At 42.9% G+C, this 20,278-nt stretch overlaps 1 long non-coding RNA gene across 1 annotated transcript; it reads right to left on the reverse strand.

Annotated features, from left to right (window-relative positions):
* Positions 1 to 12,787: 12,787 nt before the first annotated feature.
* LOC118945802 lies at positions 12,788 to 13,771 on the reverse strand. Its single transcript, XR_005040935.1, has 2 exons — positions 13,695 to 13,771; positions 12,788 to 13,353 (listed from the first exon to the last, which is right to left on the reverse strand). It is a non-coding gene; the product is annotated as an uncharacterized LOC118945802 (long non-coding RNA).
* Between the last annotated feature and the right edge of the window lie 6,507 nt (positions 13,772 to 20,278).

A 20,278-nucleotide genomic window follows, 5' to 3' on the forward strand; every position in this document is an offset into this window, starting at 1 on the left:
ATGGCCCCTCATGATGAGGTGGCCCCAACTATCAAAGTTGCCCATCCCTGGTGTAGAGGGTGGGTGTCACGATCGTCGTATTGAGGAGACCAAAGCGCAGTGTGGTGTGATTGCATCCTTTTAATGATAGACGAAAAAACACCACACACACACACACACGCGCGCGCGCACACGCGCACACACACACACGCGCACACACACACGCGCACACACACACGCGCACACACACGCGCACACACACACACGCTATCAAAACTGAGTGCAAACATGCAACATCACATAGACAATAACCCAAGAACCACAATACAAAACAGGCTACCTAAATATGTTTCCCAATCAGAGACATCGACAAACACCTGCCACTGATTGAGAACCATATCAGGCCAAAACACATAGAAACAGACTAACTAGATATGCAACATAAAATGCCCACTCATATCACACCTTTACCAAACAAAACATAGAAACAAACAACGCAAATAATGGTCAGAGTGTGACAGTGGGCATAATCAGACAGGATGGATTCAACCTCTCCTCACCACTCGTCTGTTGTTACAAGTCAGACAGGATGGATTCTACCTCTCCTCACCACTCGTCTGTTGTTACAGGTCAGACAGGATGGATTCTACCTCTCCTCACCACTCGTCTGTTGTTACAAGTCAGACAGGATGGATTCTACCTCTCCTCACCACTCGTCTGTTGTTACAGGTCAGACAGGATGGATTCTACCTCTCCTCACCACTCGTCTGTTGTTTCAGGTCAGACAGACTACTCTGCTGGACTCCCGTGATGTTTACTGACGACGTTCACTGTTCTAGCTAGTACATTTTTTTAGCTTCGACATAAAGGTTGCCATACCAACACATCAAAGAGACTGTTAAGACAGACTCTATGTAGGACATGTAAAACAGAGTCATCAAGGTCCTGTCTACCTGGAATTTTGCCAGTTTCTGGAGACCAGAAAAAAGGGTGTTGCTGGTAACTTCTTACACAATATGTCAAAGTTCAATTTATTATCAGTCGTTGTGCCAAGATACGTGAGGGTTGTCGACAGATACGTGAGGGTTGTCGACAGTGTCTACCACCTGAACCTTGATGATAGTGTTTTTATTTTATTTATTTTTTTAGATTAGATTAGATGAGTTTGATGGTCACATGCACAGATGAAATCGCAGGTTACAGCTCCGAGCTCCAGCAGTGCAGTTAATGAGATAATAATAAATAAATACAATTTAAAAAATATATATGTGCAAATGTACAACTGTAGCCATGATAAATGTTCATTGTGGGGGTGGTGAAGGGTAAGTATCTGTGTGTGTGTGGGGGGGGGGGGGGGGGGGGGGGAAGGAGGTGGGCACAAGGACCAGGTAGCTGCCTAGTGGCTATTCAGAATCCTGATGATCTGGGGGTTAGAAGCTATTGATAAGTCTGAGAGTTTTTGCGATGATACTAGAATTCTGTGTCTGAGTGATGGAAGTGGGGTGAACAGGACGTGGCTCAGTTGGCTGAGCTTCTTGGTGATCTTATTGGTATTCCTGCAACACCTCTGTGTTGTAGGTGTCCTGGAGGGTAGGCAGTGAACACCCAATGGTGCGTTCGGCTGAACGTACCACCCTCTGTACAGCCTTGCGGTCCTCGGCGGTGGAGTTGCCGTACCAGGCCGTGATGCAGCCCGACAGTATGCTCTTTAATGGTGCTCCTGTAAAACACTGTGAGGGCTGTCGGGGACAGCACACATTTCTTCAGCTTCCTGAGGTTGAAGAGTCGCTGTTGTGCCTTCTTCACCACGGTGTCTGTATGATTTGACCATTTCAGCTCATCAGGGATGTGTAGGCGCGGGACAACGTTTTGAAACCATCTCCATATCGGTCCCGAGTATACAGTATATCACACAAATGAGTACACCCCTCACATTTTTGTAAATATTTGAGTATATCTTTTCATGTGACAACACTGAAGAAATGACACTTTGCTACAATGTAAAGTAGTGAGTGTACAGCTTGTATAACAGTGTACATTTGCTGTCCCCTCAAAATAACTCGACACACAGCCATTAATGTCTAAACCGCTGGCAACCAAAGTGAGTACACCTCTAATTAATGCAAATGGCCGTGAACACAGTGACAATTACTTGAGGAAATTTACAAGGTAGATAGTGGGGGCACAATGACACAGATAACAGTTCAACATCCTTTGTGCAAACCGGTAGAGTTTTGCACCATTCACATAGACACATACTCCACCAGTAACCTCGGCATCTCAGTTCAAGCGTATAGGTGCCTCAAAACCGTCAATCATAAGCTCAGCGTCCAAGTCCCTACTCTTAAACCATGTCTCCGTGAGAGCCAAAATACAGGCATCTCTGAATTCCTGTTGGAAATGAACATGGGCTTGTGCTTCATCAGTTTTTGTTACGAAGAAACGGGGAATGGGTAGGAAAATGCTGAAGCGTGTTCCCGGACTCCACCCCTCGTTAAATTTTACTTATAATGACAGGCTACCGGGGTACAGTGGGTTAACTGCCCTGTTCAGGGGGAGAACAACAGATTTTTACTTTGTCCCCTCAAGGATTTGATCCCAGCAACTTTTCAGTTACAGGCCCAACGCTCTAACCACTAGGCTACCTCTTCCTCACCTTACAGTGTAGCCTGCTCATATAATCCTTTCAACTTCATTATGATCAAAGCACATCGAGGTTGATTAGATCTGAGGGAGGATTTGCATTTGGGAGATGATTCCATTTGGGGAAGAAACTCCCTACTGTAGCGGATCAGTGTTGATTGCGTATGGGGGATGACCTTGGAAACTTTGGGCCAGGTGAATCGCCATAAACCATAACAACAAGGCTGCTAACTCCATGTTCCTGAAAACGAGTTCAACAATACCCTTTCTGCTAGATCATTGCATTCAGTGATCTCAAATACAAAATAACAAACACACACAGTTGGAGAAAAACATCGCTGCAAGGGGGCATGCGAACAGATTTTAGGCAAAACGTACATAAATGAGTCATCATTATCATCAGATGGGTTTCACTTACGTCCTGTCTACTGTATAGAAAGGAACTGAACCAAACATTTTCGGAGTTACAGTATACCATCCGTAAAGAGTTAGCTAGTATAACGGTTTACAGTCTATTGCCACGTAAAGGGTTAGCTAAGGTATAGTGTAACGGTTTGCAGTCTACCATCCATAAAGAGTTAGCTAAGGAATAGTGTAATGGTTTGCAGTCTTCCACCTGTAAAGAGTTAGCTAGTGTAACAGTTTGTAGTCTATCAACCGTAAAGGGTTAGCTAGTGTAACAGTTTGTAGTCTATCAACCGTAAAGGGTTAGCTAGTGTAACGGTTTGTAGTCTATCAACCGTAAAGGGTTAGCTAGTGTAACAGTTTGTAGTCTATCAACCGTAAAGGGTTAGCTAGTGTAACGGTTTGTAGTCTATCAACCGTAAAGGGTTAGCTACGGTGAAGTGTAACGGTTTAGCTAAGGCATAGTGTAACGGTTTAGCTAAGGCATAGTGTAACGGTTTAGCTAAGGCATAGTGTGACGGTTTAGCTAAGGCATAGTGTGACGGTTTAGCTAAGGCATAGTGTAACGGTTTAGCTAAGGCATAGTGTAACGGTTTAGCTAAGGCATAGTGTAACGGTTTAGCTAAGGCATAGTGTGACGGTTTAGCTAAGGCATAGTGTAACGGTTTAGCTAAGGCATAGTGTGACGGTTTAGCTAAGGTATAGTGTAACGGTTTAGCTAAGGCATAGTGTGACGGTTTAGCTAAGGCATAGTGTGACGGTTTAGCTAAGGCATAGTGTGACGGTTTAGCTAAGGCATAGTGTGACGGTTTAGCTAAGGCATAGTGTAACGGTTTAGCTAAGGCATAGTGTAACGGTTTAGCTAAGGCATAGTGTGACGGTTTAGCTAAGGCATAGTGTAACGGTTTAGCTAAGGCATAGTGTAACGGTTTAGCTAAGGCATAGTGTAACGGTTTAGCTAAGGCATAGTGTAACGGTTTAGCTAAGGCGTAGTGTGTGGCCTTTGGACTTATTCATAACGTGAAAAAAGTCCCCTTGATATGGAATTTCGTCCGGTTCTCTTATGGAGTTGTTTATGCATTTCCATTTTTATTTCCCACACCACACTCTCCAGAAGCATCCACCAGTCACACACAAAATAAAAATACACTTTCATACACTTCAATAGCACTTTGCTCTACTGACGAACATCAAGTGAGATGACCAGACTACCATATCACATGGAGCAGTACCTCGCTAATCTACTGAGGCTTTGCTTACGAATGCTTTCTCTGAACAGGCCCCTTGATGTCCTGTTGCCAAGGGCACATCTAATCTTGAACTTTAACCCAAACATCCGATGTGAGCGAGGGATATGCTACAGCTATTTAGGTCAGAGGCATTGTGCTGTGCAGTGATGTTGTATTAGTTGTTTTATGAAGCTAATGTTGCTGCTTGCTTGAGTGATTTGAGATGGGAGGGAGTTCCATGCTATCGTGGCTCTGTATACAGTATTACTGTGCATTGACATTGATTGTCTTACATCAAAGGGGTTGGTGATGAATGAGTCATCTGCTTCAATAAATGATGGTTTTGAATTAGTCTTTCTGCCCATAATTTCAGATGAATTACAGATGGAGAGAGAGAGGAAAGAGGAGTCCAAGAGAAAGAGCCTTGAAAGTGATAGCCCGGCTGCAGGTGTGGATCAGTAGTCTGGTGAAGGTTGGGTGAGTCTCTGTGTGTCTCTGTCGGTGTCTCCTTCGCTCTCACCCAGTGGTGCTGTGTGTCTCTGTCGGTGTCTCCTTCGCTCTCACCCGGTGGCGCTGTGTGGTTCTCTTGGCGGACCCGGAACCCCTTATATAGCGAGTTAATAAAAAGTTCTCCAAAGCATTTTTTCCGTCATATTTTATATAATTTATCTTAGATTCATAATACAGTTTCTTCTTATTTTTGTTCAGTTTAGTCACATAATTTCTCAATTTACAGTAGGTTTGCCAATCAGATGTGCAGACAGATTTATTAGCCACTCCTTTTGCGTCATCTCTCTCAACCATACAGCTTTTTTCAGTTCCTCATCAATCCACGGCACCTTGGCAGATCTAACAGTCCGTTTCTTAATAGGGTCATGTTTATCAATAACTGGAAGGAGAAATTTCATAAATACTTGTAGATCTTTAGTGCTTGCAGAGATTTTGTCCCGAGCTCATTGCGGTGTTTTAGGTGCCAAGCTTATTGTCATGTTGCAGCTGTGTGTAGGAGGGAAATTCCTAGATGTGAGAAGTGTGCAGTAGGGCATGAGACAAAGGAATGTGTAGTGTGTGGGGTGGGGTGGTGTGTGTTAACTGTAGGGCACAGGAGGTTGGTGGCACCTTCATTGGTGTCACGTTCATCATAATAACTGGACCAATAACTGGACCGTGATCTGGGTTCCACATCTTTTATTACTAGGTGAAACTCTCAGCAAAACAAAACAATAAATAGCAAACCGAAACGTGCCGCTAACATAGTGCTCACAGGCACCTACCTATACATAGTCAAGATCCCACAAATCACAATGGGGAAATGGCTACCTAAATATGATCCCCAATCAGAGACAACGATAAACAGCTGCCTCTGATTGGGAACCATACCAGGCCAACATAGATATATAATTCCCCTAGATAACCCACCCTTAATCACACCCCGACCTAACCAACATAGAGAATAAACAGCTCTCTATGGTCAGGGCGTGACAATTGGGGAGAACAGGCTTGTGGTAATGGCTGGAGCGGAATCAGTGGAATTGTATCAAATACATTGATACCATTCCATTTGCTCCGTTCCAAACATTATTATGAGCCGTCCTCACCTCAGCAGCTTCCACTGTTTGTAGGGGTACCCATGGTGCTGGAGATCAGAAGTGTTGGTTATGAACTATACCGCAGAAATGGAACGTAAATCACAGAAAATAGATGTGGTGGCAGCTGCATAGACGTAGCTGGGTCTACGAGATTTTACTTCATTAGTTACAAGGTGTGTTGAACAATAGTGTTCCGTCCTCCCAGTCTGCCAGCTTGGAGTAGAATCAGTTAGGGCCAAGTAGTGGAATAGTGGTGAGGTTTTAATGGGTGTAGGGTTAGTTGGTATCGTGGTGAGGTTTTAATGGGTGTGGGGTTAATTGGTATAGTGGTGAGGTTTTAATGGGTGTGGGGTTAGTTGGTATAGTGGTGAGGTTTTAATGGGTGTAGGGTTAGTTGGTATAGTGGTGAGGTTTTAATGGGTGTAGGGTTAGTTGGTATAGTGGTGAGCTTTTAATGGGTGTAGGGTTAGTTGGTATAGTGGTGAGGTTTTAATGGGTGTAGGGTTAGTTGGTATAGTGGGGAGGTTTTAATGGGTGTAGGGTTAGTTGGTATAGTGGTGAGGTTTTAATGGGTGTGGGGTTAGTTGGTATAGTGGTGAGGTTTTAATGGGTGTAGGGTTAGTTGGTATAGTGGGGAGGTTTTAATGGGTACATAGTTAGTTGGTATAGTGGTGAGGTTTTAATGGGTACATGGTTAGTTGGTATAGTGGTGAGGTTTTAATGGGTGTGGGGTTAGTTGGTACAGTGGTGAGGTTTTAATGGGTGTAAGGATAGTTGGTATAGTGGTGAGGTTTTAATGGGTGTAGGGTTAGTTGGTATAGTGGTGAGGTTTTAATGGGTGTAGGGTTAGTTGGTATAGTGGTGAGGTTTTAATGGGTGTATGGTTAGTTGGTACGGTGGTGAGGTTTTAATGGGTGTAGGGTTAATCGTTGGGGACATTTGTCTTCCCTTTATGTGTCACAAAGTGCAATGAATTCACACTCCAGAAGAGTAGGTGGCGGTGTACGCGTCCTTTCAGTTGGTTGCTATCCAACAATACATATTTGAAGAAGAAAGTTGTGCTGACAGACTGTTCACGTGCAGTCTGTCAGCACAAGTGTTGTGTTCACAGTGTAAAGAATGGCCAGATGTCTCACGATATGGTAATCCTTTACACACATCCTGGATACAGATTGAAAAAGTGCCATATTTGGTCACTGATAAGCGCCTAAATTGGCCTAAAATCCTGTCTCTCCGATCCAATAAAACATACAGACTTTAAAAAATATATTTAACAAAAAGAAGATGCACCCGTCCCTCCCGCTAATCGGGCTACTTTTGCAAATATTTGGTTGATTGAGATAAATCCTGTAAATCAAGATGAGTCGATGTGTTCGGAAAAGATGAGATGATGAGTAATTATAATAAATACTGCTTTGACGTCCTAGAAGCAAAGACAACAGTTTGACCTTTTTACTCAATCCTTTGTCATTGTTTTAGTCTTGTTGCACCTACCCCAAATGTACTGTGAATATTCTTATGTTACTGAATGTATCCAGAGTATTTTCAGATTTTGTTATTGGCAAATGCTGCAAAAAAGTAAAGTAAATGTAGAATGCACATAAAATCAACAGTGTAATGTTTGAATTCAGTATTGTATCAGGTGAACTGTTGTGTCCTCACCTTTGGTCTGATAATTTCTCCATATTCTCCAAAGTGTTCCCTTTACAATTGCCACCATTTTTATATGCTTCTCGTGTACCTTCTGCTAGAACTTTTCTGTTTAACCCTATCCAAATAGGCCAATTTCCACAAGTGTACACAGATAATGGGATTCTTTCAGAGTCCTCTTGACGTTGACATTGCGCCACGCATTTCTCACCTGATAATGTTTACTGGGAACAAGGGGCTACTCCTGCAATACCCCTGAAACTTCCCCACCTGACAGCAAATCCGTGATGAATTAGGACGTCCCTGTGTTGTTCCTGGTAAACATCGTCTAGTCTTTCCACAGCTGCTGATCCTTGTTGAGTGGCCAGCCATATCTCTGGAATCAGCAGCTGTATTTATATATATCTATATATTTTTTTTTAATGATTTTTTTTATTGAACCTTTATTTAACTAGGCAAGTCAGTTAAGAACAAATTATTATTTACAGTGACGGCCTACCCCGGCCAAACACTAATGACGCTGGGCCAGTTGTGCGCCGCCCTGTGGGACTCCCAATCACGGCCCGGATGTGAGAGAGGGAGAGAGAGATGGAGAAAGAGAGAGAGAGAGAGATAGAGATGGAGAAATAGAGGGAAAGAGAGATGGAGAAAGAGAGAGAGAGAGAGATAGAGATGGAGAAATAGAGGGAAAGAGAGATGGAGAAAGAGAGAGAGAGAGATAGAGATGGAGAAATAGAGGGAGAGCTAGAAAAGGGCAACCAGTGAAGAACTAACACCATTGTAAATACAACCCAAATGCATGTTTATTTATTTTCCCTTTTGTACTTTAATCATTTGCACATCATTACATAATATGACATTTGTAATGTATTTATTATTTTGGAACTTCTGTGAGTGTAATGTTTACTGTTCATTTTTATTGTTAATTTTGCTTTTGTATATTAATCTACTTCACTTGCTTTGACAATGTTAAGAGAGAGAAAGATGAGAGAGAGATGAGAAAGAGGGAGAGAGAGAGATGGAGAAAGAAAGGGAGAGAGAGATGAGAAAGAGAGGGAGAGAGAGAGATGGAGAAAGAGAGAGATGAGAAAGAGAGGGAGATGGAGAAAGAAAGGGCGAGAGAGAGAGAGAGAGATGGAGAAAGAGGGAGAGAGAGATGAGAAAGAGAAGGAGAGAGAGAGATGGAGAAAGAAAGGGAGAGAGAGAGAGAGAGAGAGAGAGAGAGAGAGAGGGAGAAAGAAAGGGAGAGAGAGAGAGAGAGAGAGAAAGATGAGAAGGATGGAGAAAGAAAGAGTTCAACTTCTAGAAAATGAAGAGAAAAGGGGTATGTCCAAGGGTCCCTGGGGTGGATCTAATAGGTGCCTGGGGTGGATCTAATGGGTGCCTGGGGTGGATCTAATGGGTGCCTGGGGTGGATCTAATGGGTGCCTGGGGTGGATCTAATGGGTGCCTGGGGTGGATCTAATGGGTGCCTGGGGTGGATCTAATGGGTGCCTGGGGTGGATCTAATGGGTGCCTGGGGTGGATCTAATGGGTGCCTGGGGTGGATCTAATGGGTGCCTGGGGTGGGTCTAATAGGTGCCTGGGGTGGGTCTAATAGGTGCCTGGGGTGGGTCTAATGGGTGCCTGGGGTGGATCTAATGGGTGCCTGGGGTGGGTCTAATGGGTGCCTGGGGTGGATCTAATGGGTGCCTGGGGTGGATCTAATGGGTGCCTGGGGTGGATCTAATGGGTGCCTGGGGTGGATCTAATGGGTGCCTGGGGTGGGTCTAATAGGTGCCTGGGGTGGGTCTAATAGGTGCCTGGGGTGGGTCTAATGGGTGCCTGGGGTGGATCTAATGGCTGCCTGGGGTGGATCTAATGGGTGCCTGGGGTGGATCTAATGGGTGCCTGGGGTGGATCTAATGGGTGCCTGGGGTGGATCTAATAGGTGCCTGGGGTGGGTCTAATAGGTGCCTGGGGTGGATCTAATAGGTGCCTGGGGTGGATCTAATGGGTGCCTGGGGTGGGTCTAATGGGTGCCTGGGGTGGATCTAATGGGTGCCTGGGGTGGATCTAATGGGTGCCTGGGGTGGGTCTAATGGGTGCCTGGGGTGGGTCTAATGGGTGCCTGGGGTTGTTCCCGGTGAGTATCTCCACTACCTGCTGAAGAAGTTAGTCAAAACCCTTGATCGTTACCCAGTTACCTCAATACTCTGGAGTTTAATGTTGACGGACTGCCTCTTTTTGAGAGCTTTTAGAAAATCCATATGGCCTGTACTCTGTGCGGTCATGCTGACCATTTTTTCCAACGGCACTGACCTGTTTACTGAAGAGGTCGTCTGACCCGGTGTGGCTGGAGGTGAACACAAATGGAGCACGGTCCCTGCCAATCACAAAACAAACACAGTTACATATGATCAGTAATCTAATGCTAAGACTCACCCAACTCCTGTTCTGGAGAATTGCCCTGTATTCAGGCTTCCAATGGCAAAGGGATTAACTTCAGGTTTACTCAATACATGATCAGACATCACCATTAATACAATGGCAATATTCATGTCATCCATCAACAATGTTACCATTTCCCAGTCGATCTATTCTATATAGACGACACTACACATCCGTGCATATTCAATGCAAATTGTCAGTGCGAACGAGAATATTAACTAGCTAGCTGTATCAGGTCTAGCGTAGCGCCATTTGTCAGTTACTAGCTGCACCTCTTCAATGTCTTCACCTCAGCTTCGGACTGCCTTTTTAGTCATTTACAACTATCTTTAGTTTTTCCAATTTAGTATAGTCAATTAGCATAGTTTGTTTTTGTTAAGTAAGTATTTGTTAGTGTTGTTAGGTTATGGTTCGGTTAAAAGTTAGCTAACATTAGCTGTTAGCTAGCTACCTGATGTTAGCCTGTTTAGTTTTTTGTCAAGTGTATATATTAGGATTTGTAGTGTATATATAAATATATTGTTTTAATATAGTGTTTAACATAGTAGGTATAAGAGTTATCTAGCTAGTTTTAAGCTGATTTAAGCTAGTTTAACTGTGTAGGATACGCTAACTTAATGTTAGGTTACGTTATACTTGTAGGCTATTGTTAGGCTAACGTTAGTTAACTAACTTAAGTAGAAGGTTGTACTATATAACGTTAAACTACCAATCCACACCATTTCTGGACGATGGAAACAAAGGTAAGCTAATTTTACTACCGCCCACTGACATTAGCTAGCTCACGGTAACGTCAGTTCCAGAGTTAGCTAACACTTGTATGTGTATTTATTATGGATCCCCATTAGTTCCTACCAAGGCAGCAGCTACTCTTCCTCGGGTCTGGCAAAAATGAAGGCAGTTATATACAATTGAAAACATTACATTAGATTTCACAACAGTCTATCAGTTTTTTTTTTAAATCAGATTTTACTGCTTCCATGAGTTACTTGATGTAGAATAGTACTACACATGGCTCCATGTAGTACTGTGTGCCTCCCATAGAGCCCCACGATGGAAGTGTAATAATACCCATGAAACCTAGCAGTCAAACAGGGAAATGGTTCCAATTGTTTTTCTACCAATCATTTTTCCCATAGAGGATTTTAGAAACAGGAGGCTGCTTACCCTTCCTGGGCTCCAGCAATTCAAGCGAATATATAGATAAAAGTCACCTAGTCCTAGAGAGATTTACATGGTTATCAAATGTCATGCCAGGGTAAACCTATACGAAACACGGCCCTTATTTGAAGTGTTTCTAAAATCCTCTATGGGAAAAATTGGTGGAAAAACAATTGGAACCATTTCCCTGTTTGACCACTAGGTTTTATGTGTATTGTGGCTCATATTGTGGTACTCTATAGTTTGTTCTGGAATTGGAGACTGTGACGAGACCTCTGCTGTCTGGTGGGGTATGAATAGGTGTCTGAGCTATGTGCTAGTATTTTAAAACAGACAGCGTGGTGCATTCAACATGTCAATACTTCTCACAAATACATGAAGTGATGAATTCAATCACTCAGTCCAAGTGCCGCAAAACTAGGGCCTGTAGGACCTGCCTTGTTGATAGCGTTGTTAAGGCAGAGCAGACCTTTATTGTGGATAGACCTCTCCCCATCTTAGCTACTGTTGCATCAACAGTTTACAATCCAGGGTTACTCCAAGCAGTTTAGTCTCCTCAACTTTCTCAATTTCCACATTATTCATTACAAGATTTAGTTGAGGTTTAGGTTATGATTTGCCCCAAATACAATGCTTTTACTGTATTTTTTTAAAAATATTTTGGACTAACTTATTTCTTGCTACCCATTCTGAAACTGACTGTAACTCGTTGTGTTGCAGTGATTACAGTCGCTGTGGTAGCTGACGTGCATAGTGTTGAGTCATCAGCATACATAGACACACAGGCTTTACTCAAGGCCAGTTGCAGGTCATTAGTAAATATTTTAAAAGTAAAGGGCCTAAACAGCTGCCCTGCGGAATGCCTGACTCTACCTGGATTATGTTGGAGAGACTCTGAACATAAATGGCAACACCTGCACCAATGGCATTCCTGTCACTTCTGAAGATGTTGAAACCATACATTGCTACGAATGTATCATCAAAGGTATTATGTAAGGGAGTTTTCAGAGATAGTCAGTATATGAATGTTATCTGTTGCCAGCAAGTTATCGATTTCATGAACCTTGTTTCTTAGGCTACATATGTTAATGTGGGCTATTTTTAGCACTTTTCTGGGAATGTTTTTATTGCTTTACTTGGAGGCTTATCAAAAAGTAGGCATGACAGTGATATTTATGTTTGAGCTCATAGTGCAGGGTGAGCTGCACACAGTGCATTTCCTAATAGGGCAAACCGCCTCAGTGCTAACCATATAACTCAGGTTAGGCACATGATTACTGCATAGAATAGCTGTAGGATTCACAGAGGAGTTAAGAGGGTCATAAATTAAGTTACTTACAGTGCATTCAGAAAGTACTCAGACCCCTTCACTTTTACAGCATTTTGTTACGTTACAGCCTTATTCTAAAATGGATAACATTGTTTTATCCTCATCAATCTACACACACAATACCCCATAATGACATCACAATACCCCATAATGACATCACAATACCCCATAATGACATCACAATACCCCATAATGACATCACAATACCCCATAATGACAAAGCAAAAACAGGTTTTTAGAAATGTTTGTAAATTTATAAAAAATAAAAACAGAAATACCTTTATTTACATACATATTCAGACCCTTTTGCAATGAGACTTGAAATTAAAGCTCAAAGTGCATCCTGTTTCTGTTCCTCGTCCTTGAGATGATTCTACAACTTTATTGGACTCCACCTGTGGTAAATTCAATTGATTGGACTTGATTTGTAAAGGCGCACACCTGTCTGTATAAGGTCCCCCGGCAGCTGTTGTAGAACGGCAGGAAGCAGCCGTGTAATATCCTGTACTCGTGCTCCAGGAGAGTACAGGGTTTTTGCCCTGGGAACCAAGATGTTTCTTATTATATAGCTGTCGGTGATGACAGCTTGTGAAATGGCTTAGGAGGTCCGGACAGTCTTTCGCCTCAAATGGTTTAGAAGACCCCTCGATGACCGATTGGAGGAGGGGCACGGTGGACCCGAGCCAGCCGTAGAATCCACCGTGGCTGATGAAGGGGCCCGGAGTCTCAGACACCTTTGAGGTCCAATGGGGGCAGCTCTAAAGATCTGAACCCTAGGTAGAAGCCACCGTAGAGGGAGACAGAACAGAAGGCGAAGGAGCAGCTACCTCCGGACCCAATCTCAACACGGGGAGATCCCAGCAGAGCACTGGCCAGTCAGCTGTGGAGAGACGACACGGTGGCGACACTCCAACCAGGCCAGAGCTGCGTCCAGCTACTGGAGTCAAAGAGAACAAGAAAGTTGCCGGGCGTGCATTCCCCAGTAGCTTGGTGTAAATGTGCTACTTGCTTGCTGAAAGTAGCCACTTCACCTCTGTAGTTGTAGTCACAACAATATTGTGATTGTCAGATCACCACCATATTAAGACCATAATTAGACATCTAAATTAACATTATTCCTGTGTTAATATTTAAAAAAAAACATATGGATTCTTTAGACACTAAATCCCCTTAATCTGGATTATTTACTAAATGACAGAAGCCAATCCTTTTATCTAAAAAAAAAAAAAAAAAACTGACTTGCATCATGCCCTGCTCTCAACCTGTGTCAGTACAGACATATCATTTCCTCATCAGGACTCCATTGGCACCTGGTGTGTGGATAAAAGTCACACCAGACTTCTGTGCTACCTAGGTGTAACAGTATAATTTTAAACCGTCCCCTCGCCCATACCCGGGCGCGAACCAGGGACCTTCTGCACATATCAACAACAGTCACCCACGAAGCGTCGTTACCCATCGCTCCACAAAAGCCGCTGCCCTTGCAGAGCAAGGGGAACTACTACTTCAAGGTCTCAGAGCAAGTGACGTCACTGATTGAAACGCTATTTAGCGCGCACCGCTAACTAAGCTAGCCGTTTCACATCCGTTACATAGGCTGCATTTCGACAAGCAGCCCAATTCTGTTATTTTTTTACCCCGCTAATTGGTCTTTTGACCAATCAGATCAGCACAGAAAAAATATCTGATGTGATTGGTCAAAAGAACAATTAGTGGAATACGTAACATAATTGGTCCGCCTGTGTGAACGCAGACCTACGTACATGTGACCAGTGACCCAACAGCGCCATCTAGTGTACAAAACAAGTTAAAACATCCCTGGACAGACAACATACCCAACACATTAAATGACATAGCCAGGCAAGCCAAAATGGCTACTACAATGTAGGCTATTAAATGTTATTACCAGTGCTTGTGGTATATACTACTGGTATAAATAGCTAATATGTAATTTGTAATATATTCAAATCATAAATCCAATCTTTCCCTTTCACAGGACATACTTATTGTCACAACTTCAAAACATTAATGATTGTAAACGTGGAGAAGGGATTTATAAGGAACTACTATGACTTATCGTTAACGATTAATAAAACACACACGTGGAAAAAGATTTAATCAGGTTATTTCAACACCAACTCAAAATATTCAATTGATCTCATATCTTGTCATTAAGGCCAATGTTTTCATTCATTCCACAGGACTGTACGTAACGGATGTGAAACGGCTAGCAAAGTTAGCGGTGCGCGCTAAATAACGTTTCAATCGGTGACGTCACTTGCTCTGAGACCTTGAAGCAGTAGTTCCCCTGGCTCGGCTTTTGTGGAGCGATGGGTAACGATGCTTTGTTGGTGACTGTTGTTGATGTGTGCATGTGTGCATTGATGTGTGCATACCCGGGGGGCGAGGGGACGGTCTAAAGTTATACTGTACATACATACTGCTGGCTTTTCAAATCACATCACCAGTTTCAATGAAGTCATTTCCTACCCGGTCAAGTTGTCGTGCCCATCATTTGAATTGCTTGAGTAAAGTGAATGGAGGGGTTGTGGCTCTTTCCAGAGGGCGTGACTGCATTTTAGAAACGCAAGTGCAGTGACCATTCTATGACCTAAACGAGCGCGATGGGGTTTCATGTTGAGCCCCCCTCTGCTAAAAAACATCTCTGCTGAGGAGGCAGGGATTGACAAGACCAACATTGACAATGTGTGTGCCTGTGGGAATCGGTTTTTGTTTTTAGCCCAGAAGATGAGTCCAGCATCTAACTACTGAAAATGAGTGACTTCCTGCTGAATACATTTAAAGGGATTGTCCACTCGAGATTAACGTTTTTGATTTTCTAGGGCACAAAATAAGTCTACAATCGAGATAAAGTCATGGGATAAAAGAATATACTTACCCGTTTGGGTCTTCTTCAGATCATTCTTCTGCATTCCCATTGTTGGTAACATTTAGATCAACACAGCTGAGGCCGAACTGTGGCTCCAGGATGCCATGGCCACAAGGTTCCTCTCCCTCACTCTCCTTGGCCATTTTCCTTCTCACAAAAGACCTCTGAGAATCTTTTTAGTAGAGGTGGTACTTGTTTGAATGTTAAATGACGAGACAGAGGCATTGACGCGAGTAACCAGTCTTGTTCGGGTATCTCAAGCACCCCCGTAAAACACAAGAGTTGCAGTGATGAACATTTACCAACAGATGGCATCACTGTGCCATCTTACACCCATAACAGCACTGACTTCTTGACTCCACCATCTGGAGCAGGTGAGTGTTCAGATCCAATACAGTTAAGTTCTACACCTGTTGTATTCCGCGCATGTGACAAATAACATTTGATTTGATGGTGACAGACGTCTCTTCTTCTGTAAGCTCCATTGTCACAGATAAAGGTGCAAGAACTCCACTTAACTCTTTCAGTTGGTTTCATTCACGAGGGGTAAAAAAAAAAAAAAAAAAAAATCTCGAAGTCCATGCTGCACATTTCTGTGGTCAAGAGCTGTAAGGGCCTGCAGTTGTTTGAACGTGCTATTCCAGCGAGTGGCATTTGCTGCCGGAACCTTGATGTATTGGCGATGACTAACGAAAATACCCATTACTTATGTCATTCCATCACTAGCTGTAGGGAGTGAGCAAAACAGGAGAGTCGCTGTCTGGATCTCAGAAGGTCGATGTTCTCCTCGTCATCCCAGGATACATCCTCCCACAGGTTCCCGTCTTCATAGTGCTCCTCATGCTGTGGCAGCTTCACTGTATTGCGTAAGTATTGCATTGTAAATGTATTGCATAAGTTGCAATAAACTGTTAAGTCACGCAATGATGAACACATTACATGAGAAGTAGGTCGGTCGGTCGGTCGAACTGCTTCCTGTACTGACTAACTACTCTATCGTCTTCTAGAAGGGTTCCTATCTCTCTAAAGAAGTCCTCTAGCTGAACTGCTCCCTGTACTGACTAACTACTCTATCATCTTCTAGAAGGGTTCCTATCTCTCTAAAGAAGTCCTCTAGCTGAACTGCTCCCTGTACTGACTAACTACTCTATCATCTTCTAGAAGGGTTCCTATCTCTCTAAAGAAGTCCTCTAGCTGAACTGCTCTCTGTACTGACTAACTACTCTTATCATCTTCTAGAAGGGTTCCTATCTCTCTAAAGAAGTCCTCTAGCTGAACTGCTCCCTGTACTGACTAACTACTCTATCATCTTCTAGAAGGGTTCCTATCTCTCTAAAGAAGTCCTCTAGCTGAACTGCTCTCTGTACTGACTAACTACTCTTATCATCTTCTAGATGGGAACAGTTCCATTTCCAGGGCCCTCTTCCCACAGTGACACCCGAGGTCAGTGAAAGGGTACAGCATTACGTGATCTGAGAAGAAAGCCAGGGGTTATTCTAGCATCAGTTGGGGGACAGTCCCGGGTGAACAGATAGTCGATGCGAGAGGCTCTGGTGCCGTCACCACTGGTCCAGGTGAAGCCCTCCTCTCTTGGATGCAGGGTTTTAAAACAGTCAGTCAGTTTAAAATCCAAAGAGGACAGGATTGCTGGCAGCAGAGAACATGAATACATGCAGTAGATTGTGTGAGTACAGATAGATTTATAGTGGGGTGGGTTGTTAACGGCAACCTCAGCTTTTGTCCCAGGTGACAACAGATCCAGAAGTACACACACACATGCAAGAACAGGCACACGCAAATGCTGCACACCCACACACCCGCAAAGCTAATGTTTTAAAAACATTGGTGGAAATAACCACTTTTGACGGTAACCAACGACCAAATTCACCAGATAATTGTATTGCCAGAAATTATTACCTTACATAAAATATATGTGGTAGCACTGCTGCCACAAATTAACTGGAGTACCCTGTAATGGCCACCTGGTGGCACCAGAGATCCATTTAGTTTCTTAAGGTGTGAAGTCTGGGGGGTTGGGAACGTGGTCAGAACACCTGGGCTTGTATCGTTTATTTCTAGGTTAAATACATTTACTGGTATGAACCATTACGAAAGTAAAGATGACAAAGCACAGTAAAGGGAGGGCTTGTGTATTTAGTGCTCTTTCTCGTGAAACTTACATGCAACTCTGCAGTTTTAGAATAGCCACAGGAGGTCAGTCTAAATCCAGAAGTTGAGAAATCAGAGTTGAACAAGTCATGGAAATGTTGATGAGAAACTTCTATGCTGTCCATACAGAACTCCAAAAGCGATTTACCAGCCCCCACTTTCAGGGAATCAGGAAGTGTGATTTTACCAGCCAATTTGAGGGAATCAGGAAGTGTGATTTTACCAGCCAATTTGAGGGAATCAAGAAGTGTGATTTTACCAGCCAATTTGAGGGAATCAGGAAGTGTGATTTTACCAGCCAATTTGAGGGAAACAGGAAGTGTGATTTTTAGCATATGACAGCAATCACCAACCTGTTGTAATGATAGTAAGAGTGAAATGAAGTGATTGCTTCTCACTTTCTTAACAAGGTCGTTGGTTGATTAAATTAGGCCCTTACATATAGTATTTTACACAAACAAAAACATGGAACCAGGTAACGCAGAGATACAGTCACTACTTTACTGTTTAACGGCTACTATCCCACAACTATGAATAGTCACTACTTCTCCTGTTTAAAGGCTATTATCCTACAACTGTAATACATTACTGCTACACTAGACTACATTTTAACATTAGTCTGTTGTTTTTTTAAACTTTTTTAAAAACGTTTAAAGTCCTTCCACTACAATAAAAATACGTTCACAGCTAAAGCATACACTCGTTTTATTGTACACTTACAATTTCTAGTTTTTACAAAGATATTTATACACAATTCTTATTTTACTGAGTAAATGGTTACAGTAGTTATGCACACGATACAAACAATTCTTTATACAAGTCTTGAATCTTAAACTTCTTTTCACATGGTTACTGGTGTTGCATGTTCAAAGTAATGAATGATTACCTAAATAGACGAGTAAAAGGTTAAATGTCAGGTTTATTAACTAAAGTAAGCAGAATTGCAGACAGGCACTAAAGTACACTGGTCTCTTTGTACTACAGGCACAACATGAACATATCTCCTTGGCATCAGAACGTAAGGTGTTTTTGGTTGGTTATCTTTGTGTTAGCATTCAAGTTACATACAACTCTTCAGTTCCATACAGAAAATGTATCCACTTTTAGCACTGAAGCTTTTACAAAACGAAAAGGCAAAAAAAATAATTTGCATCTGAACACACATTGACAACGAACAGATGAACTTCGTCCCCTGGCTATGGCGCACAGCAAGCATGAGGAGGACGTGTGTCGTGGAATAGATTAACGTTAGACTAACTAACTGATATCCGAGGGGAACACATGAAGCAAAAATGTTTTGACTTAAAGCTCTTTTATCTTGTATTTTACAAGATAACCAAATATATTCTATAAGAATATCTAATAAATAAGTTTGAAATGCTGCATTGTTATAAAAATATAATCATCGATGACTTCTGGGTTTCAGCTCTTGACTGTGTATTGAAATTCAACCAAATGCATACTGTTAGTAGATCATGAAATGATTAGATGCAGCGTCTGGAGAACGTAACATGCAGGACAATGACAGTTCAGTATAACATGTACTGTTAAACTGAAACATTTCTGCCTTGATAATACCTTTCTGAATATAGATCATGTAATTAACTACTGAAGCTTTTGTGAGCCATTCGACAGCAGCTCAACCAGTGTCATAGCTACAAGAGAGAGGGAGAGAGGAGGAGAGAGGAGGAAGAGAGCGAGAGGAGAAAGAGAGAAGAGGAATAGAGAGGGAGAGAGGAGGAAGAGAGCGAGAGGAGAGAGGGAGAGGAGGGAGAAAGAAGGAAGAGAGGAGGGAGAGAGCGAGAGGAGAAAGGAGGAAGAGAGAGGGAGGGAGAGAGCGAGAGGAGAAAGAGAGAGGGAGAGAGGAGGAATAGAGAGGGAGACAGGAGGAAGAGAAAGGGAGAGAGGAAGAGAGGAGGGAGAAAGGAGGAAGAGAGCGAGAGGAGAAAGAGAGGAGGAAGAGGAGGGAGAGAGCGAGAGGAGAAAGAGAGGAGGAAGAGGAGGGAGAGAGCGAGAGGAGAAAGAGAGGCGGGAGAAAGGAGGGATAGAGGAGGAAGAGGAGGGAGAGAGCGGAGGAAGAGGAGGGAGTGAGGGAAACAGTCAAGGAGACCAATAAGACCAATGATCAGGTAAAAGATCAAATGGGAAACATGGCCAAGAATCCAATGACTTCTAGACATCCTGGGCTTCCTTCTCACACAGATGGTGAAGCTTATTAAGTCAAGTCAAAGCTGGTAGAACTGAGAGACCACTGAACTCCTCATTTAATAAGTGTTTATTTCTAGAGGGTGTCTAATACAGAGCACTTCTAGTTCCTTCTGAGGTTCACAGCTCACGTTTTCACAAAGAGCTATGTGAAGCGATAAGAACAATGAGTTGTTCCCGTTAAAAACGCATTAAATACATGAGCATAATTTATTTTCTTTTTTTAATGAAACCACGTGAAATCACTTGAGAAAAATATATAGCAAACACTGTACTGCAAAGACAAGGACACATAACATCAGCTGCTTTCCACTGTATGTCTCTGTGTGATTGCTTCAATGAGGAGATTCTATGTACTTCCGTTGGCCCCTCAGTGGTGGTGCTTGGGGCCTGTGAGCGCAGGGCTGCACTTCATTCCATAAAGTGGTTTCCTCCCCTTCGTCCTTGTCGACTCTCCTTTACCGATGAGACAAACAACTGGTCAGGTGTAAACCAAAGACAGGCAGTCCAATTCTCTTTTTTTTCTTCTCTCTACTAATTGGTCTTTTGACCAATCACATCAGATCTTCAGAGCTGATTGGATTAGACCGATTAGTGA

Source organism: Oncorhynchus mykiss, chromosome 30, assembly GCF_013265735.2.
Source record: "Oncorhynchus mykiss isolate Arlee chromosome 30, USDA_OmykA_1.1, whole genome shotgun sequence".
NCBI classification, from domain to species: domain Eukaryota; kingdom Metazoa; phylum Chordata; class Actinopteri; order Salmoniformes; family Salmonidae; genus Oncorhynchus; species Oncorhynchus mykiss.